This window comes from Cricetulus griseus, chromosome 7 (assembly GCF_003668045.3).
Source record: "Cricetulus griseus strain 17A/GY chromosome 7, alternate assembly CriGri-PICRH-1.0, whole genome shotgun sequence".
In the NCBI taxonomy this organism is placed as follows: domain Eukaryota; kingdom Metazoa; phylum Chordata; class Mammalia; order Rodentia; family Cricetidae; genus Cricetulus; species Cricetulus griseus.
This window is the reverse complement of record NC_048600.1, coordinates 93,926,585-93,948,144: the sequence shown is the minus strand read 5'-3', so window position 1 is coordinate 93,948,144 and position 21,560 is coordinate 93,926,585. Positions and strand designations below refer to the sequence as shown.

At 48.2% G+C, this 21,560-nt stretch overlaps 1 protein-coding gene across 2 annotated transcripts in view; it reads left to right on the top strand.

Annotated features, from left to right (window-relative positions):
* Positions 1-21,560, top strand: part of Myo1d (myosin ID) — a 303,156-nt gene that overhangs the window by 278,933 nt on the left and 2,663 nt on the right. The gene's annotated exons all lie outside the window — the stretch shown is intronic.

Here is a 21,560-nt window from a genome sequence, read left to right as displayed (position 1 = left end):
AAGTGGTCATAACTGCTCATAAAAGATCCAGAGGAATTGTCTTCAGGTCTCCATGTTGTTTTCACTTGGTAAGAGGTAGCTGAGTGAGGAAGGTGATATCTGTGACTGGGTGGTCTTTTGCAGATCCCAGGGACCCTGGCAACAGCCCCATCCTACCCCTAGCTTGCAGGTGCAAAGTCACTCATCTGGTCTCTGAGAACTCCATAAAGTGGAACTGTGACCCCAGCTCAGAACTCCCAGGGCCTCTGGAATGTGAACTCTTGGTTGAGAAGGGGGAATTGTTTCAAGAGGGAGTGTGCTAGCTGGTTAGCTTTGCCATCAGCTTAGAAGATGGGCCACAGGGATGACCTCAGCCTCCAACCCTTCTTTACTTTGGCCTAAGAAACACTGCAGTTCCAATGCATGGCTTTTACTCAGCTACTCTGATCTACTCAGGAGGCTGAGGTAGAAGAGTCACTTGAGTATGGGAATTCTAGACTAACAACATCTCAAAACAGGAGGTCTTGTATCTCCACAAAATACACTATGGTCTAATTAAAGTTTTAAAAATTTGCAGGATACTAACTATACCCAACACACAAATAGGCATTTGTTCCAGTGTTGTTTTGGTTTGTGATACAGGCTGGCCTCCAATTGACTACGTAGCTAAAAGATACCTTGAACTCCTCATCTTCTGCCTTGACCTAAATGCTGGGATTACAGGTGTGCCCACCATTCCTGGTTGATGCAGTACTGGGAATCAGAACTAGAGTTTCGTATGTATAGGCAAGCACTCTGTCAGCTAACCTGAATTCCCAGCCCTAGGCATTTAGGTGCTGGTGTTTTTAATGTTTTCCTCACAAGTTAGTCTAGCTATTGTGTTTTATTGCATGTGTTTTTATTTATGTGTGTATTCATACATGTGCATGTGCACATTCTTTAGTGTGAGTATAGAAGTCAGAGGACAGTCTAAACGGGTTCTAGGGATGGCACTCGGGTCATTTTGGTGGCAAGCACCTATACCATCTGAGCTGTCTTGCTGGCCCTAGGTTTTTGTTTTGTGGTTTGGGTATTTTATTTTGGTTTCAGTTTTTCCAGACAAGGTTTCTCTGTGTATCCCTGGCTCTCCTGGAACTCTTGTAGACCAGAATGCCCTTGAACTAAGAGATCTGTCTGCCTTTGCCTCCTAGTGCTGGGATTAAAGGCACACGACACCACACCCAGCTCAAAGCATTTGTTTTAATACTGTATTTTGGAAGGACTTTTGTTCATGTTTGGGAAGTTACACTTGATGTGTACAGGGTAAGGCTGATTAGCAGCCAGAACCGCTGAACTGTTCCTGCCATGTCCCAGAATCAGTGGCTCTCCAGTATCTTCTGTAACAGCCCACAAGCTCATTCTATCATCCCTACATCAGAAATAAACATAAAGGCTGGATTTTAGCTTCAAAGTCATATCACACACACACACACTGATAAGCATTATACTTGTGTATATAATATTCTTGTTTGGTTTTGGGTGGGGGTGTAAATAGCCCTCTTCTATTCCAGGTTGGCCTAGAACTAGCTCTGTAGGGATGATGACCTTGAACTCCTGACCCTCTTGTCCCTACTCCCAAACGCTGAGACTACAGGTATGCCACCATATGTAGCTGCTTTCTTTTTCTTCTTCTTCTTCTTCTTCTTCTTCTTCTTCTTCTTCTTCTTCTCCTCCTCCTCCTCCTCCTCCTCCTCCTCCTCCTCCTCCTCCTCTTCCTCCTCCATCTTCTTCAAGTAAAATGTTTTTTATATCATTCCTTCAAGGAAAAGTCTACTAGACTAGGTCCCTCATTGCAAGATCCCATCACAGTCTATTTCCCTCATACTCTTCACAGAATTCCCTGCAAAACAATGCTGTCTTTGGTTCCTGGTCATTTCCAAAGTAGACTACAAGCTGAGGAAGCAGGGGCAGGTCTTATACCAAACCCTGTGTCTGACTTTTGGCAAGACTTGATGACTGTTTATTGAATGAAGAGATGAGAAGTAACAGAAAATAGGGTGATAGCTAAGTAATAGGCCCAGTACTTAACTAACAGGAGAACTACTCACCCCACAGGCCCTGCCCTCCTTCAGAAAACACTCTAAAGGTACTCTATATGGTATGTGTACTTTCTTTAGTTTAGCTCTGGAATTTGTCAGAACAAAGTTTGATTAATTGAGCTATATAGAGTAGACACAGCTACCCTCTATTGCACAAAGTCAACCACAGCCTAAAACTACTGAGGAAAAGCTGGAGGCCTCAGTTGGCAGACTACATGCCTAACATACACAAAGCCTTGGATGTCTAGAACCACATAAAACTGAGTGTGTGGTGCACAGCTGTGACCCTAGCACTTGGGAGATGGAGCAGGAGTAGACATTGGAGGCCAGCATGGATTGCATGAGACCTGTCTCAAAAACTTTTTCTTTTGGCTTTTCTTTTCTTTTTTTTTAAGATTTTATTTATTATGTATACAATGTTCTGCCTGCATACATGCCTGCAGGCTAGAAGAGGGCATCAGATCTCATTACAGATGGCTGTGAGCCACCATGTGGTGCTGGGAATTGAACTCAGGTCCTCTGGAAAAGTAGTCAGTGCTCTTAACCTCTGAGCCATCTCTCCAGCCCTTTGTTTTGGTTTTTCAAGACAGGGTTTTTCTGTGTAACCTGGCTGTCCTGGAACTCACTCTGTAGACCAGGCTGGCCTTCAACTCACAGAGATCCACCTGCCTCTCCCTCCCTAGTGCTGGGATTAAGGCATGTATCACCACCACACCCAGAAAAAAAAAAAAAAAAAAGAACGTTCGTAATTAAATTTAAAAAGTCCAGAAATAAGCAGTCTATGTGTTTGTCACTGTTGTTGTTTCACGTTTTTGAAATTATGTTTATGTATTTGATGGAGGAGGATGGTCCACAGAGCATTGATAGGACACAGAGGACAACTTGTGGGAGACAGTTCTCTTCTTCCTCTCTGTGGGTCCCAGGATCACGCTCAGATCTTAGCTTGGCACCATCTAACCCCTGAGCCATCCCTCCAGCCCAGGGCTTCTTGGTTTTAACTTTTCAAGGTTCTCCAGCAATATGTTTCTGTCTTTTCCTTTGTGTGTGTGGGAGGCAGGATGCAAGTCTACACATGCACGTGCACACGAGGGTGCACATGGGAGTGTAGAGGAGGGTATTGAGTACGGGTGTCCCACTTCGTCACCCAATAGCCTCTTACTGAACCCCAGAAATCCTGTCCTTGTCCCCATCCCCAGCACTAAGATTACAGGGACACATGACCACACAAATTTTTATGTGGGATCTGGAGATTTGAACCTAGGACCTTGTGCTGTGCAGCAAGATTCTTACTTTATGGGCTACCTTCCCACCCTTCTATAAATTCCAAGCAGCTTTGTTACAATATCCTGTTTGTTTATAAGTTTTGTATTTTGTTGTTGCTAATCTCTACTGTGACTGATTTATAAAGCAAATTTGATTACAAGTATGAATATGTAGGAAAATGCCTCTCCATGTGTCCCCAGTAGATAAGAGATGGGTACAGGAGCCTTGTCATTTGCTAAGCTGTTTCTCAGGCTGGTAACTGGGGCATTTATCAGAGGCAAAGCCAGACCAGCACCTCTCACAACATTCCCAGGGCAGTGATCACATGGGGAACCTCATGGTTCCACTCACCACACTGAGTGAAGCTGCCTCAGTTTGGGAGAAGGGCCCAACTACTTTCAGGGCTACTGTTTTTCAGCTGCTCTTCAGCATCTAAGGTGTTGTCAGGGTAGTGTTGCTGTGCAGTCTCCCAGAAATGGGAATGTATTCAGTTGCAAGGTTGATGCAGGTGGGATAAAGTGAGCAAAGATGATCTCAAGACTGCTCACAGAGCCTCTTTTCCTTCAAAGCCTCTGGGTCCCCCCATGACAGCCATTTAACACAGACATGGAACTGTCTAATCAGGACATGCACCATTTTCCAGACTTGCCCAGGCAGCAGTGACCTAAATATTACTCAGGGTGTCTAACATCTAGCCCCAGAGGAAGAGTGCCTTCGGTTTGATTGTTTTCATGCTAATGAAGTTGGGCCAGTAATTCCAAGTCTCCTTCTAGATGGCTGAGTCACTTGAGGCTATGAGTTAGTTCTTTAGAAAGCACTGGTCTGGCGTCTTTATTGAATTATTCACTTTTCAATAGAATCACTTGTACACCCCCTCAGTCTCATTTGTTGTACAATTTTTAATTGATTTATGAGATAAGTGAGTAGGAATGGAGGGATTGGTGGAAATGGACCCACCCACTTATGCCAACCAGACAGTCTTTGAGATGTGACTAACCCACTCCCAATCCAAGGGATGTAATAAATGCAGTGGCAGATTGTTCAGCCCTCCCATCCCCCAGCCCCCAGCCCCCCTGCAGGCAGTAAATAAGACCTGCATTAGAAGTCACTAAAGCCATAAATACACACAGCAGGGAAGGCCTTCTGAACTGCCCACCTAGGTGGAAGCTGCAATTGGCCTTCTACTAGAAGTGTGTCTGCACTCAAGGTCACACCAAATTTGGCAGGAAGCCACATGAGGACACTTCAGGTTGAAATCTCTTAGGATCCTGGGCAGGCAAGTGAGAGCTTCTCTTGGGTCCTTAAATCAAGTTAGTAATCACTGAGAAAAATGAGACTTATTCGTGGCACACAGGAAAAGCACACATGTGGCTTGAGAAAACCCACATTCCAGCCAGCAAGCCTGTATCTAAACAGCCATTTCTGGGAACTTAAAAAAAAAAAATAGAAAAAGAAAGGGCACACACACACACGAGAGAGAGAGAGAGAGAGAGAGAGAGAGAGAGAGACAGAGAGAGAGAGAGAGACAGAGAGAGAGAGAGAGAGAGAGAGAGAGAGAGAGAGAGAGAGAGAGAGAGAGAGAGAGAGAGTCAGATGGACTTGAATCCCTGAGGGCCTGTGATGTGTCCACCCGCACCTCGGCAGCATGGCCAGTGGCTTCTGTGATGTGGGTTTCCTGAGTAAGAAGGACTGGACCTCAATCACTGCCCCCCTCTCATTATTGTGCTAGAAATAAATGCCCCATCCCAGGGAAGAGGAAGTGAGGCTGCATGGAATGTGTCCTCTGTTGGAATACCGTCCTGCTTGCCTGACGTGATCACCGTGTCCTCATTCTGTAGCACAGGCATTAAGTAAGAATCTGAAGACTGATGCATTATGTACTCGCTTAAAATAGCAAATGCAGAACAGAAAAGGCAGAGCTGGTAGGCAGCACGCAGAACATATTGACAGGAGGCCTGCCTAGCCTCTGTTCGGAGCAGCATGAAAGTGTGTGTTGGAGGAGGGGGGTATTTTCCATGAATAGTGCTCCCAAGGTAGAGGCTCCCTGACCACAATGAGACCAGGTTCGTGTTTAGCTGACATCACTGAGTATAAATCCTTCCATTCTCAAACAGGTGGCTAAGAGTGGGCAGTTGTTCTTTTCCTCTCAGTGTCCTGGGGTTACTTTATGAGTTACTCTGTTTTAACCTCTTTGAATTCCCCCTTAGTACAAAAAGCCCCAGTTACTTGCTCCCTAATGAGGTTACCCATGGGTTACACTGTCTAGGTGGGCAGCAAAGTTTGGTGACAGTGAAATGGAAATTTTATAAAAAGTACCAGATTATCAGTGCTTAGAAGAAAGTGCCACCCTTTTGTCAGCTTGTATGGGATTTTAAAATACCCAAGAACACGTTGAAAGCACCTTCTGGGACCTACAAGCTTTCCCACCAAAGCAGCACAGTGTTGAGTTGTTTCTTTAAAAGGCCAGAGGTGGTCAGCAAGAGGCCTGCAGTGGAGCCCAAGGGCCCTCTCAGCCTTTCTTCTGAGGATGGAACCCAGGGCCTTGTGCATGCAGCAACCAGTGAGCTACACCATCAGTTCCAGCCTCAGAATTTTGACCAGCACTCCATAGCTGACTCCACCCCTCCTAAAAGCACTCTGCCCGGCAGCTTGTCCATGCGGGACTGCGCTAGCTGCCCCCCACAGTTTCCCTTTAACTCACACATGACCTTTGTAAGACAGATGTGCCAGTAGCCTTCACAGAGTCCCAGAGCCATCAGCTGCAAGAGAAGTCCTGGATTAGCCAATTCCAGGCTGGGATTCTGCTAGACTCCTACTGTGTTCTCTTTTGACTAATCTTCATTCCCACAGATACACAGAAGCATGAAGGCCCTGTCCAGTCTTTTCCTGCTGGGCCATCTGACTCTATATACTTTAACAGAAGTCCTAGAAGTTGGTGTCTCAGAATTTCCAGGCTGTAAACAGTCTGACACTCTGGCAGCCCTTAACCAGTGACTCCGACTATCATTCAACAATCACAACCAGCTGATTGTCACTGGACAGCCTCTACATTCTTGCAAATCCACCATGGTTTTGGATCAGTGGCACAGCAAGTGTTATACCGCCCTCCCTTCCTCTTCCTGTCCTTCATGATGATCCTGTTCCTTTTGAGAGTGTTTTTAAAGCTCAGACGCTCTCACATAAAGATCACTGCAAAGGCTTAGTGCATGATGGTGGACTCGTCCATGATCCCAGCACTCAGGAGACAAAGGCAAGCAGGTGGATCTGTGAGTCCGAGGCCAGCATGAGTTCTAACCAGGGCTACATAGTGAGACCCTGTCTTAAAAACACAACAACAATAACAAAAATGAAAATGAAAAATATTGAAAATGATAGGCTGAAAGAAAAAATTCAGGGACTAAAAGCATGATCTTGCAGAGGACCTGAGTTCAATTCACAGCACCCCCATCAACTGCTTGTAACACCAGTCTCTGTCCTCCACAAGTACCTGCACTCATGTGTGTGTGCACACACACATATACACTTACACACTTACAACAACAACAAACTAAACTAAGTTAGAAATTCGAAAGCTTTTGAAAAGGACAACAGTGACTGTCACCAGGTGGCTGAAGGCACAGGCCCTGCCTTCAGTTTTGTTTTTTGTGGTTTGGTTTGTTTGTTTGAGACAGGGTTTCTCTATGTAGTCCTGGCTGTCCTAGAACTTGCTCTGTAGATCACACTGGCCTTGAACTCAGAGACCTGCCTGCCTGCCTGCCTCTGCTTCCCTAGTGCAGGACTTAAAGGCATGTATCACTACCACCCAGATCATTTGTATATTTATTTATTAAATTAGAATTAGCCCTGGCTGACCTTGAACTTACTGCATAGCTAAGAATGACATTAAATTCCCGATTCTCCTGCCTCCACCTCCTGAGTGCTAGGATTTCAAGTGTGCACCACCACACCCAGCCCTACCTTTCATACACAACACAGACCACTATAATATTTTACAGTCTTATAATACAGGTCCTGGGAGGCAGTCCTTCTGTGAGATACACCCTCCTGGGTCACACCTCTTCCTGTAAGGGAGGAAGGTGTGGGTTTTGTACTCCTGGGTCTGCATGATGCATAGTGAAACTCTGGATTTTCCAGAGCTGTCATCAGCACTCTCCCAAGAGACTTCTTTCTCTCTAGCTCCTTCACCACCACCCAAACTGCCAAGTTCTCCCTTGCAGGCATTTCTCTGTTGACTGTCTTTCCCTTTTAACAACCTTGACCCTTCCTTCCCAACTTTAGTTTCCCAATTCATCTTCCTCCCTTGAAATGTCCCATTCACCTATTTTGTACCCTATCTGTCTCATCTCTACCACTCTCCTGTACTGGTTATTCTATTGAGTACCAACTGTATGCCAGGCATCTTTTGGCACAAGGTCCTCTTCTCCCATGGAACTTTGTTTGGAAGGGGATGGAAGCAGTGACAGACATAAGCCAGCCAAGAACTCTGACAGTGGTGAGCACACAGAAGGAGATAAGCACTCCCATCTTCTCTACTCAAGATCTTCAAGGATTCTCAGATTCAGCCTGGACTTCTCACCTCTCAGCTACCTGCCAGACTGGCTGGGCTCTCTCTACTAAGCCTGCGTGAATCCTGGTGTCAGTGTCTAAATAACCCTCCTCCTCCTATGGGCAGAGGAGGTCCAGCCAAGCCAAGGGGAGAGAAGGAGCTGGAACTTGAGGGATGTTATTAATGACTAGTGGGTGAGTCACCATCAGCCCTGGCATCCTAGGCTCAGTGTTTGGCACCTACTTGCATAGCTGCATCTTGATCCATGCCCATGGGAAGTCTGGTGCAGAACAGGTGCTGACTGCACCCACACACACACACACACACCAGAGCGCTGGGAGCCTAAAAAGTGGAAAAGTGGATCTGCCTACAAAGCTTTGGGATCCTTAGCACAATTCCTGAACCTGCCATGGCTCTGGCAAGGTCACACCCTCCACGAGAGTTGTTTGTTGCCCATCTGCCTCCCTTCCCAAATGGTGAGCTTCTGGAGAACAAAGGCTGTTTCATTGTGGTCGTGTACCCTAGAGCTCTCATCTCACTGTGTAGAACAGATTGTCAAGACCATACTCAACCAGCGCCTGGCAGTCTGAATCCAGGGGATTAAGAGGTTGAAGTCAGCCTGAGCTGCAAAGTGAGAACTTGTCTCACAAGAGAAACTAAATAGGAGAGACAGCCAGGACTCCTGAGTTCCTAGTGAACTGGTTTTGTTCTTAGTTCCCAACTAAGTTGGATCCCAAAAGTGCAAGCCTTTAGCCTGTGCACAGTGAAGTCTTAACCATTTGTTCTTTTGGTAAGTCTTTGTAATATCTCTCTCCCAGGTGCATTTCTATGTGGATTATTTTAAATACTCTCAGGTGGCAGGGACAGGGACTCACCTGGATTTCTGTGAAGTCTTGCAACTCAGGTCACTGGTGAACATAACTCATGATTTTGAACAACATGAGCTTGAATAAGCTCAAATGTACCACTGTTCCTGACAGGCCACTGAGATGTGTGCCCAAAGGAAACCGTGGGAGCTGGTCAGGCTCCCTCTAGTCTTATTTAGCACCTTCATTAACGATATGAACAGAAAATAAACACCAGTGTGCACAGATGGTGCTAACTGTGGAGGTGCTATGAACAGAAGTCTCAAGAAAGGAGAAATAGAAACGTAAGCAGCAAACAGCCAAGATGTAAAAAAATAATAATAAAAAGGCTCAGTACGACAAAGGTGAAAAAAAATCTCAAACAGATACAGAATAAACTCCTCAGAACATTACAGCAAAAAGCATAAAGAGATGTGAAGTGAAAGGAGAGAATGGATGCTGCCATGGACCCTGGAGCTTCTGGGGGAAGCACGGGCTGCAGCCAGGCGCACGATGAAACCATGCTTCCTGCACACTGTGGGGTAGTCTGCCAGGCTGCTGTCCTTATTCTCTGGTAGTTAAGGTCTTGTTTGTTGATGGCTTGTTGCTTCTGGGTTTTGTTGCTGTTGTTTGTATTTGAAAGAGCTGTGACACAACTGCATCTTTGTAGTTTGGCTTTGGAAGGTTGCGTTATCCCTAATACACAGCATCAATTTGGGAGAAACAGAGGAATGAGCCCTGAGATGGTAATATACTATGGAGTTAAAAATGGGGCATTCTCACAGCTGCAGCTTTGATTGGGGCAGGGATAAATCATAGCCTCTGCCCTCAAAGGATGAATGCAACTTCTAGCATTGTCTTCACCCATCTTGCCAGCGCAAGGCTGCTAGGGTCCACGTAGAACCTTTTAGTTGACAAAAAGAGTACCCGAGAATATCTGCAAAGCCATGATCTTTCCCCATAAAATGTGTCCTGAGGGACTGGATGTGGAGCTCAGTGGAGAGGGCCTGCCTAGCCTGCAAAGACCTGGGCTTAGTCCAAAACTGGAAAGGGAGGAAAGGTACTCCAGGAAATCAGAAACTGCACACAAGCTCTCCAGACACCAGGAGAGTACCCTTCTGACAGCATCACTGTGTCTGGAAGCATCTGTCTTCTGGCCTGTCGGAAGCTGAGGCATGGAAGGAGCAACAACCAACAAGAAAAAGGCAAGAGGGATAAGCAGGCCACTACAGGGTCATGGCTGCAGGCCAGTGTCCAACCCCAGAGAGAGCCAGTGACTATGAGTCAGTGTCTAATCCCAGGGAGAGCAGGTATGGGGTTGTGGCCATGGGTCATTGTCCAACCCCAGAGAGGGCTAGTGGTGGAGTCCTGGCTACAGGTCGGTGTCCAGCCACAGCCACCGATGCAAGTGCTTTTTCCTGTGACTCACCATAGCCCAGGGCTGGTGAATTCCATGCTGCAGAGGCCATGCTCTCCACAAGGCTAGGACAACACTTAAGTGCATGCAATCAGAACAGAGATTGAAAGTATCTCTGGAGAGGCAGATACTTGGGGTGTGCCATTTTCCAGCTTGGAGAAGTTACTTGTCATAAGCCTCTGTTTCCTGCTCTATGACAGCTTTGCAAAGGATTAAATGAGATGACGCGTGTACAGCGTTTAATGCTACAGTATAAGTCCCCACCCCAAGACCCCTATTAACAGTTAGCCCAAGGCATGCTGCCATGCATCCATAGGCAGCAGACAGCCTAGTGATCACTGGAAATGCAACCCTTGGTAGCATATACTAGGAGATGTGCAGAGATCAAGAGTCCACTCATCTCCATCAACCCTCAGGACATAAGAATGGCGTGTTCATTGATGTCATGTTCTGGACCCCATCAGTCCTGCTGCGTAAAGTGACCAGTGGTAGGGCATCCACAAGACCCTTACTCAACCCCTGCTGCTGGGAAAAAAAATACCCACTCACATATTCTCCATCCTCCCAAATGTTTTTATCTCCCTTAGAATCTCATTAGAAACAAGGCATTTCCTAGGCAGTAAGGTTTACAGGGCAAGTAGACAACACTGTACATACGGGCCTTCTAAGTCACATCCCGTGAATAGTGAATGTTCCTTGTGAACCCTTCATCATGCTACATATAAACATTCCCTTACACAGAGCAAGATGCCAGAAGCACACATGTACCTCCCCTAATTACCTCTGGGCCCACACCTGGATCTGATGGCTCCCCCACCACCATCTGCCCCATCAACAACCCCACTTGAAAGTTGCATAGGTACTGGGCACTCTTCTGGGTCTCAGAGTGCAGTTAACTCCAACTGCTTGCTTGCTTCCTTTTTTTGGTTTCTTTTTGTTTGTTTATTTCAAGACAGGGTTTCTCTATGTAGCTTTGGAGCCTGCCCTGGAACTTGCTCTGTAAACCAGGTTGGCCTCGAACTCACAGAGATCTGCCGGCCTCTGGGTGCTGAGAATAAAGGTGTGTACCACCACCACCTGGAAATCCAACTGCTTTTCTAATCATATCGTTGTAAAAAAATAAAAAATAATCCACAGACACAGGTGTGCACCTAGTCTGTGTCAGACCTCTGGCAGGCACTCTTGATAGGGCATGGGCAGTTCTCAGTGCCTATTGCTCAGGAGCCCAGACAATGATGACATCATATTCTGAGGTTAAGACTCCAGCCTGCATAACTAGGTTTGAGTCCTACCTCTGCTCCGTGACTCCAGGCAGGATCTAAAGCTCCTTGGGCATTGTTTCTGAAAGTGGAACTTGCCTCCTGTCAAGAATTGATGTCTCTAACACTCCTGTAACCTATGCTGCTCTTATTCTGATGGGCTGGGTACCAAACAACAGAAGTGTGTTCTCACAGCTCCCACGATGTCCAGCTCAGAGTCTGCATGGTTAGGGTCTCTGGCCAGGGCTCCCTTTCTCATCACACCCTGACATGAAGAGAGGCAGAGAGCAAGCTGTGTATCTCTCAGATCAAGACCCACTTTTGGCTGGGGGTGCAGCCTAGAACAAGTTCTTAGCTCTAAACACATGTTTAGGGTCAAGACATCAGTGTTAATTTGGTACAATCCATAGCATCATCACTTTATTTGACTTTATTCCATTTTTAAATTGTAGATTTCTTTTATTATGTGTGTGAGTGTTTTGCCTGTATTGTATTGCATGTGCTCAGTGCCCATAGAGATCAGAAGAAAGCACTGGATCCCCTGGATCTAGTTTTACAGATGGTTGTGAGCCATCCTGTGGGTGAGCCAATCCTGGGTCTTGTAGAAGAGCAGCCAGTGCTCCTACCCACTGAGCTACCTCTCCAGTCCAATAGTTGTGATATAATGTTTCTTTAGGTAGCTTATAGGTGCATATTTCAGGTCAACAGTTTATCCATTTTGTATACTTTATTGCATTTATATATTCAAGATTATCTATGAATATTCCTTTTTTTATTTTTCGAGATAGGGTTTCTCTGTGTAGCCCTTGCTGTCCTGGAACTAGCTCTGTAGACTAGGCTGGCTTCGAACTCTGTCTCCCGAGTTTTGAGATTAAAGGCAAGTGCCATCACCAGCTATCTATGAATATTCTATGTAGTTGTGCACTCTTTCTCTTTTTTTAATTTCTCATTTATTTGTATGTTTACACACGCATGTTAAAATAGCCAGTTCTCGTCAGGCGTTGGTGGCACACGCCTTTAATCCCAGTACTCGGGAGGCAGAGGCAGGCGGATCTCTGTGACTTCGAGGCCAGAGTCTGGTCTCCAGAGTGAGTGCCAGGATAGGCTCCAAAGCTACACAGAGAAACCCTGTCTCGAAAAACAAAAATAAATAAATAAATAAATAAATAAATAAAATAAAATGGCCAGTTCTCTCCTTCCACCATGAAGATACTGGGAACTGCACGCAGGTTGCCAAGCTTGGCAGCAACCAAGCTGACCCAGTTTTAAACATATATTATATATATGTGTTTTAGTTAAGGTTTCTATTGCTGTGAAGAGACACCATGGTCATGACAACTCTTATAAGGACAACATTTAATTGAGGTGGCGGCTTCAGTTGCAGAGGTTCAGTCCATTATCATTGTAACAGGGAATATGACAGTGTGCAGGCAGACATGGTACTGGAGCTGAATCCTTACATCTTGATCCAAAGGCAACAGGAAGTCAGCTGTGACACTGGGTGTGGCTTGAGTATATATGAGACTTCGATACCACTTCCTCCAATAAGGCCTCACCTACTCCAACAAAGCCATACTCCTAATAGTGCCAGGCTCTTTGGGGGCCATTTTCTTTCAAACCACCACAATGGTTTTTTTTTTTTAATTTATTTTATGTGCATTGGTGTTTTGCCTGCATGTATGTCTGCGTGAGGGTGTCAGGTTCCCTAAAACTGGAATTGTGAGCCACTGTGTGGTTGCTGGGAATTGAACTCAGGACCTCTGGAAGAGCAGTCAGTATTCTTAACCACTGAGCCATCTCTCCAGCCCCCACACTGTTTTTTTTTTTTGGATTATAATTACACCATTTCTTCCCTCCAAACCTTCCCATGTTCCTTCCACTCAAAGACTCTTTTTGCATTGTTATTGTATGCATATACATGTGTATTCCTATATATAACCTGTTGAGTTGTATAATGTTACATGTATGTTCACAGGGCTGACCATTAGGCGCTGGACAACCAGTTGGTGTGCTTTTCCCTGGAAGCCAGCTTTCCTCAGCTACCTGTAGTTCTTTGTGTAGGGTTGAGGCCTTATAGGCTTTTCCCCATGCAGCTGACATGGTACCATCCTTGTTGAGCTCACATTTGGGTGGTCCTATTGGTGAGACTTTGTTCTCATGTTTCTTAGGTCCTTTTGTTCCCCCCACCTTCCCCTGGATAGTCCAAGTTTTCATCTTTCTTCTTGGAGAGTCATCATTGCAGCCTCTGCTCTTGCTTCATTTCATCTTTTTCTCACCTGTGTTCCCATGAAGGAAGCCCAAAATCCACCCTCCTTTTCCCCATCCTCCCAAGAGGAGTTGGGATGTTCACTGGGACATGTCGCGTGCTGACTTCCATGTTACCGGCATCCGGAATTTTAGCTCAACATTTTTCTTGTTTCAGTGCTGGGGATCACACCCAGAGCCTTTGGATTCTACTTCCCAGTCCTTCAGCATAGTCTTAAGCCACCATAGGCACACCCACTATAGTTCTGAGAAGAGCTGCACACCCCCGTGAGTTGTATGGTCTGTGTTTTCCTATTCATCAATGATCATACAACAGCCCTGCAGTGATCATACAACAGCCAAAGCCGCAATGTTTTGTAGTCTCTGCCTGTGTGCTGAGGCCATCAGTCCTCTGCAAGCAGCATTCTTATCCTCTTGCCTCTAGTGGTCTACCGTGGGTTTACTCTTCAGAGTCACAGAGGCCTGGAGCCCTGTCTTTTCCTGTTTGTTCCCCACCTGGTGCTTCTCAGCCCCTCTGAAAGGCAAGCTGCTTCTGTGTTCTTTGCACAGACTGGGAAGCCTACAGAGGGTCCAGATCATGGGCTGTGCTCCTTGCTCTTCAGTGAGGTGCTGGCCATGACTCTGCTCGTCAGCACTTGGGGACCCCAGCCCAGCCTTCAACTCTTGCTGCAGGCCCCCTCCCTTCCCCTGCCACCTGAGAGCTGTCTTTTTGTTCCTTTAACATCCATTGTGGCTCTCATACTCTCTCTAGAGCCCTACAACACGGAGCTGCACCAGGAGCTCGGCCTGCCAGGCCTATCCTTTACTGAGATGAACACAACAGAGCTCACACTCCAGGCCTGTGACCTGGCTTGAGAGCTAGGAGGAATGAGGGGAAGGGACAGTGAATGGTAGCAGGGAGTGGCAGGCCCCCTGGGTGCCTGTTCCACACTCTGCTCACAGCATGGAGGGTGTGTGGGACGTATGTGAAGCAAGCAGGGTGTGGGGCACAGAAGGCAGAAACCAGTTGGGCCACAGTGGTCACCAGGAGAGGCTGAGACAGGGCAGTCTGGAGAACTGGCTCTGGTCTGCGTGGGTAGTTGAAGCTGACTGGCCTCTGAGAGGAGGGTATATAGGCTGGGCTCTTGACAGGTTTGACAAGGGATGAGGCCAAGAGGGTGTGCTCAGTGTGGCTCCTGTGAAGACTCAATCTCCTGGGAGGGTTGAGGGGTCTCTCAGAAGTGGCTAAGAATGTGCTGGAACCTCATGCTTGAATGTGGACAAGGATTAGGTCATTATCTGTCATTAAAACCATATGGGTGGGTGTTACCCTGTGTGGTAATATAAAGTCTAATGAACGCGCAGTGGGAACTGAGAAAGAGAAAATAAAGCTATGAGGCTCCCGAAAGAGCCCTGTTTATCCTCGAGACTCGGCCCGGATGCCACCCCCTTGGGGAGATTCACCGCAGCCACTGAGACCAGGTGCCTCTTCTGTCTGTGTGGCCTGCATCCCAGCACACAGTGTTAGTTCACCACCTCCTGCCAGACCAAGAGCTGGCTCTCTAGATCCATTGATGTGCACACCCTGGACCAGTGGTTCTCAACCTATGGGTTGCCACCCCTTTGACAAACCTCTATCTCCCAGAATATTTACATTACAGTCCATAACTGTTAGGATAAATCTTTCTGCCAAAGGCCGCCTGAGCCCCACTGCCACGTGTGAGCTTTACACCAGCCGCCCGCCTGAGTTAGGCCCAAATGAATACACAGAAACTTGTATTAGGTACAATGCTGCTTGGCCAATGACTAGGATTCTCATCTGTTAGCTCAGTCTTAACTATCATAAACCTATATATTTTATAAGACTTATCTTATTTAACAATCAATAAGATAAACATACACAGTACATTCCCCATCACATAACAGTAGCAAAATTACAGTATGAAGTAACAACAAAAATAACTTTATGGCTGGGGGGTCAGCACATGATGATGAGCTGTATTGGAGGGTCACAGCGTTAGGTAGGTTGAGAGCTCTGCTCTGGCCATTGCACAGCACACCCTGAATACGCAGAGTGGAGAGTCACATGGACAGGGAAGACATGGGACCTAGAGGCACTTTAAGGAGAAGAAAGGACACAATGAGTGTGCGGTGGGTTCCAGACACCAAAGCAGCTCAGGCCAGAGCAGAGGCAGACCCTGGGCGCCCAGCTGCTTCATGACTGCTATATGTTTTTGCCTCGTCCCTTCCTAGCTACACATACAGAAAGAGCTCCAGAGACAGACAGTGCAGCACCCCTGGCTCCAGCCTACACAGGAGCCAGACTCCTCAGCTCACTTTAGAAACAGCTGTGGTGCAACCCTGACCAAAACAGAAGTAGTGTTTCCCCAGCAGGGTTTTGAAAGAGCTACCCTCTGGGGCACAGCATCAGCAGGGAACCTGCTTCCTGAAGCAAAGCACACAGGAAAGAGCTACAGTGTGTGTGTGCTTCATGTCTGGGTGACATCCAGTGGGGTCAGCATGTGAGACTTTTCATCTCTCTGGTCCATACTCCATGGCCAGACAACAGAGAGTACAGCACTAGCTTCACAGGGACACTACTGTCCCTCCCAGATCCAAGGACAGGCACCCTCCCAGACTGCCTGCAATCTCCTGGGCCACTTTCTTAGGTTAGCTTCAGTCTGGAGACTGCATTTCCCAGCTGACCAGGGGCCTGGACAAGGAGGGACATTCTTCTGGGCTGATTCAGCTCCTGGACACATATGGTTGTCCCCTTTGTGCAGGGCCTGTGCACTGGGGCCATGTTGGCCTGTCACACTGATCCATTCTTACCCACAGCTGCTCTAATGAGAAGATGGGAGTCTAAGTGAAAAAGGAAAGAAAGTCACTTGATAAGGGCCATTTGCCTGCAATGATGGCTGAGAACAGATGATAGGAGATGAAAGTCCCCAAATACCACAATTTGCTGAGCCACTAAATCCTGTAACAGAAGCTGGGGAGGAAAGGCCCCTCCCCCACAGCCAGCCTCCCTCAGCAGCTGTCATTTGGCTTGGCACACCATCAGAGGGAGCTACCCTGTCTCCCTCTCCGTTCTCTGCTAAAATGAGAGAAGAACCCCTACTCTATAAGACCCCAGTGTGTGCTGGGGCTCAGGCCAGAGCCAAGGCTCTGCTCCCCATGGCGCCTCCCACTCCCCTGTGCCTACTGAGACCACACCAGCTCCAGGATCACACAAAACCTCTTGCTGGTTTGGGTCTTTTGAGACAGTCTCACTCTATAACCCAAACTAGCCTCAAACTCACAACAGGCCTCCTGCCTCAGCCTCCTGAATGCTGTGATTAAAGGTGTGAGCCACCATGTTAAGTCTTACTGTACTTCAGCCATTTGTTGAACTTAAAATAAGAACTTCCTCTAAAGCTGGGCAGTGGTGGTGCACGCCTTTAGTCCCAGCACTCAGAAGACACAGGCAGGCGGATCTCTAGAGTTCTAGACCAGCCTGGTCTACAGAGTGAGTTCCAGGACAGCCAGAGCTACACAGAGGATCCCATCTCAAATAAGTTAAAAAAAAATTATCCTAAAACCATGTTTTCTCCTTTTTGTCCTCTAAACCCCATCGCAGAACAACTCACACTGAACATCATATCTCCCAGGGACACAGCCATTACCTCTCTCTACTTAGAGACTATTCCTATCACCCCAAAAGGAAACCTCCTGAGCAACCCCCACCCGTCCTGGACGCCACTTGCACAGCTCAGCTACCCTGTTGACGCATCTAGTGGGGTAGTTCCATATCGGGCTCTTACGGTATAACCTGCTGTAGCTGGCTTCTTTCCAAGTTCATTACTGTACCGATACTTCTTTTAATTCTGAACAATATTCCATTGGACAGTACTAGCCTAGTGAATGAATATACCACACTTTGTTGATCCATTCAACCTCTGATGGACTGCCTTTTGTAAATACTTCTGCTGTGAAAACTGATGTACAAAGGTGTTGTCTGAGCACCAGTTCTCATTTCTCTTTGGCACACACTTGGAACTGCTAGTCCATGTGATAGCTGTCAGTATACCGAGGAGCTGGGACGCTGGAAGCGGATTTCCCTTTGTGCACGCAATATACGTGGGTAGCAGCAGAGTCCTCCAGAGCTGCTTCTCTCTGCCCTGCCATTCCTTTATGAACTCAGCCCCTCTTCTTTCGAACCCTCCAGCAGCCTCACAAAGATGGGCTGGCACCAGGTCATTCAGAGCTATGCCAAGGAAAAGAACAGGAGCCTGGGACATCCCATTTCTCAGTGCCCACAGCAAGTCCTCCTTTTTGAGGAGCTGTCTCCCTCTGGGAACTCTCCATTCCACAGGCTATCTGGCCATCTTGTCTGTGGAAGGAGCTTCTTGAGTGGGTGTCTCAGGCCTAGGAGGACCATGACCATTTGAGCACACTGGCCCCCCCCCCCATTGTACCGATGGAGTAACTATGAAAGAGCTGGGAGAGGGCTGTCTGCAGTACCCTGAGGCTGTGTGGTGACCCAGCAAGCCCAGAGCCAATGACCTGCCCAGACTTGCCCGTCAGTACTGTAGCCCTCCTGAACCTCCAAGCACAGCGTTCCAGCCCCTCTAAGGCCCCTCACCTCCAGGAACCTGTATTCCAAACATAGAACGTCAAGCCATGCATGAGGCAGAAGAGCCGCACACCTGTCAGGGTTAACACAAGCTGAGAATGCCCAGGATATACAGCGCCAGGCAGGGGGCTGGCTGTCCATAACAGAAGCAGCTGTGTGCTTTATGAGCTACGTGAACATGTGCAGAGAGCGTGAGCCAAGTCTGTAGCAGTGACTCCCGGACCGGCTCTCCTGGAGGTCCTTAGCACTTGACTGAAGGACTGCAACTCTCTCTGGATAGTGTCCACTCCACAGACAGAGTTCACATCTTTTTAAATGGCCTTTGCACTGATCACCAGACTGTAGATCCCAGGAGGGCAGGCAACCTTCCAGGGGAGGAAAAGACCCTGTCCCCAAACATCCACTTATTTTCTGTATTCCTGGGGCTCAGTGCCATGAGTAAATACTGGGTAAAAGCTGGAGAACAGATGGTGGGTTAATGATAATGAACTCTTCACCTGTCCCCACCACAGCATAGGTGAAGAAGAGAATCTCAATATGCACCTGATAGCTGTAAGAGACTCACAGGGGCTTGGGCAAGCCCAGGAGCCAACAGGACCAGAACCCAGGCCTGTAGCCCCAGCCTCGTAGTTAAAGATCCCAAATGATTCAGAAGCAATCGCATGGGCTTAGAACACACTTCCCAGAGGTCTAGGATGGAGAGTTGGTGCAGTGGCTCATGCTGTAACCCCCACATCAGGAGGCTGAGGCAGGAGGATTGATCATGAGTTCAAGGCCAGCCTGACCTGTATACAGTGAGATCTCACCTCAAAAAGAGGGAAGAAGAGATGAGGGAGGGGTGGGGAGGCGTGGCATGCATCCTTCTTTCCGGGTACATCCTAACTGACTCTGGAGGATGATGCTGGAAATTAGGGTAGGGGTAGCAGGCCCAGAAACATGGCTGGGTGTGGCAATGAAGAAAAGCCTCTCGTGTCTGTATTTGGGCCCTTCTCTACCTCCCATGTCACCAGAGGAGCAGGACATGGCCACTCCAGCAAGCTCCCTGGAGCAAGCTGAGAGTCAGGTCAGGCTGTGGGAGGAAGAGACTAGCTAGCTACTTTTCTGGGTTGGGGGAGAGCTCCTCCTTGAGAGGTGGGGAGCTACCACAGGCTGGCACAGAGATGGTAGCATGCCAGAGAAAGAGAGGCCCAGAGTTGTCTGTGTCACAGTGTAGAAGAATCAAGTTCCCCAGCTCCTGCCTTCCTCCTCACTGGGGTCCATCCTCCAGCAGCAGCCACCTCTGGAAGGGAGAGAGGCCAACCTCAATGGCCCATGCTTGGGCCTCCAGGCATGGTTCTACTCAGCTCTCCGCTGGAAATTTCCTGAGAAAGAGGACTATACCCCTTCACCCCTCTACCTGCTTCCTGCCCCAGCCAATATTTGCTGCACACTGCCTATGGACCAACTGGGGGAGGAAAGCAGGAGAGTCTGTGGCCTCTTTAACCCTGTGACATCAAAGCTCTGCTTTCAAGACGAAGTCCTAATGTTCCCAGGATGCTCTGCCAACCCACAGCCACACCAAAACTAGACCTGTCCCCAAACACCCGAAAGAGGAAGGACGGAGACCATGACCACCCTGCTGATACACTCCAGCCAAGGGACTAGGCTGAGAAAAAGGCTATCAGCAGGGACATGGCCAGCATGCTGGTGACTCTCAGCATGTCAGTTTCTCAAGCTGACACTGAATGTGGCCCCTCTAGAGCCTACTCCCCAAAAATCTGGAAGAAGCTAGTGTGTACACTGCATTCCTAGTCCCACCGGGAAGAGGAGGGCAGGATGATGGCCCCCAAAGGACTTGAGTAGAGTGGGACCCCAAAGACCTGGCTGACAAAGCTTGGGAACCATCGTGTTTAGAGGCATCTTCAGAGCTAGCACTTTGCCTGCTGTGGGCCAGTGTGAAGCCACAGAGGACCACACACACCTACTGCAGCCAAGGGCCATGTAGCTAACCTGCAGAGCCCCCTGATTCCCAAGGGAATGGAAAAGAACCTGAGTCACTGCCTCTGAAGGCGCTCTGCTATTTTTATGTCCAACTCTGGGTAAAAATATCTAAGCGCAGGTTCTAGCTGTGGCCGACAAGATGTTAGGTATTTGATACTTAGCGCCTGTATGCTCTCCTGCTTCCATTACTGCCTCCACATCTTGGCTAATGAGGCAGGTAGGAAACAGCACCTCAACTCCTCCAACCCTGGTGCCTTCTGTGGTAGGTGCCACCAAGTATCCCTGGGCACCATGCCCTGGGGTCGGTGCTGCAGGAAGCACCTATGCTCAGCATATTGATCCTTGGGAGCAGTAGCATGTCATGCAGCCTGATCAGAATCTGAATAACTGGGTCTTCTGGAAAAGCTAGTGCTTGGCAAGTACAAGGAGAGCCTGTACAAGCTGGCCTCAGCCCTGGCTTCCCACTGCGAGGTGGACACGGCCACCCGGTAGGTACTCAGCATTCAGTGCCGGGAGCTCTCTTGACAAAGAAGACCAGCTGTGTTCAGAAGACCCGGCCTGTTCACCCCGGCCATGCACCTGGGCAGCAACAGGGAAGGAATCCCTAGAGAGGCAGAGAAACCAAGTGTTGCTGCCCGTCCCACCTGGAAGCTCCTAAGGCTGTAAGCCTTTCTCTCCCCTCCCCACGGAAAGAAGTGACGCCGCAGCAGCTGAGAAGCAGTGTGGGACTGTGTGGCGTTGCGTGTACGCACACTAGGTGCCAGCCTACTTACACATTTCTCAGCTTTAAAATGTTCAGCACAGTGTGTGTTGCTGGAGGCGAGGCCTTCCACTTCTACAGCAGGGAGAGCACAGCAGGCCATCCCCGAGTGGGCCTCCACTCAGTGAGGAAGCCCTGGCTCTGGCTCCCAGGCTGACCCTGCTCAGGCAGACAGGGAGTGAGATACCATCCACCTGCCTGTTCTGAAGCAGCCAGGCAGTGAGGACTGTCTGCAGGGCTGTCTGGGCTCTGTGGCAAAGCCTGGTTCCCCAGCTCCAAAGAAAGAAGAGTCTTCTCTGGTAGGGTCAACACAGACCCTACTTTGTTTTGGCTGACGTGGGTAGCACTGGGGATTGAACCCAGATCCTCACCCATGCTAGGCAAATGCTCTACCACCAAGCTGTCTCTATCTCCAGGACTTCCCAATTTCTTATTTTGACCCAGGGTCTCAGACAGTTGCCCAGGCTAGCTGTAAGCTCACTCTGTAGCCCAGGTTGGTCTTGAACTTACTGTCCTCCTGACTCAACCACCCAAGTAACTGGGATCACAGACCTACTGTACCCCAGGGCTCAGC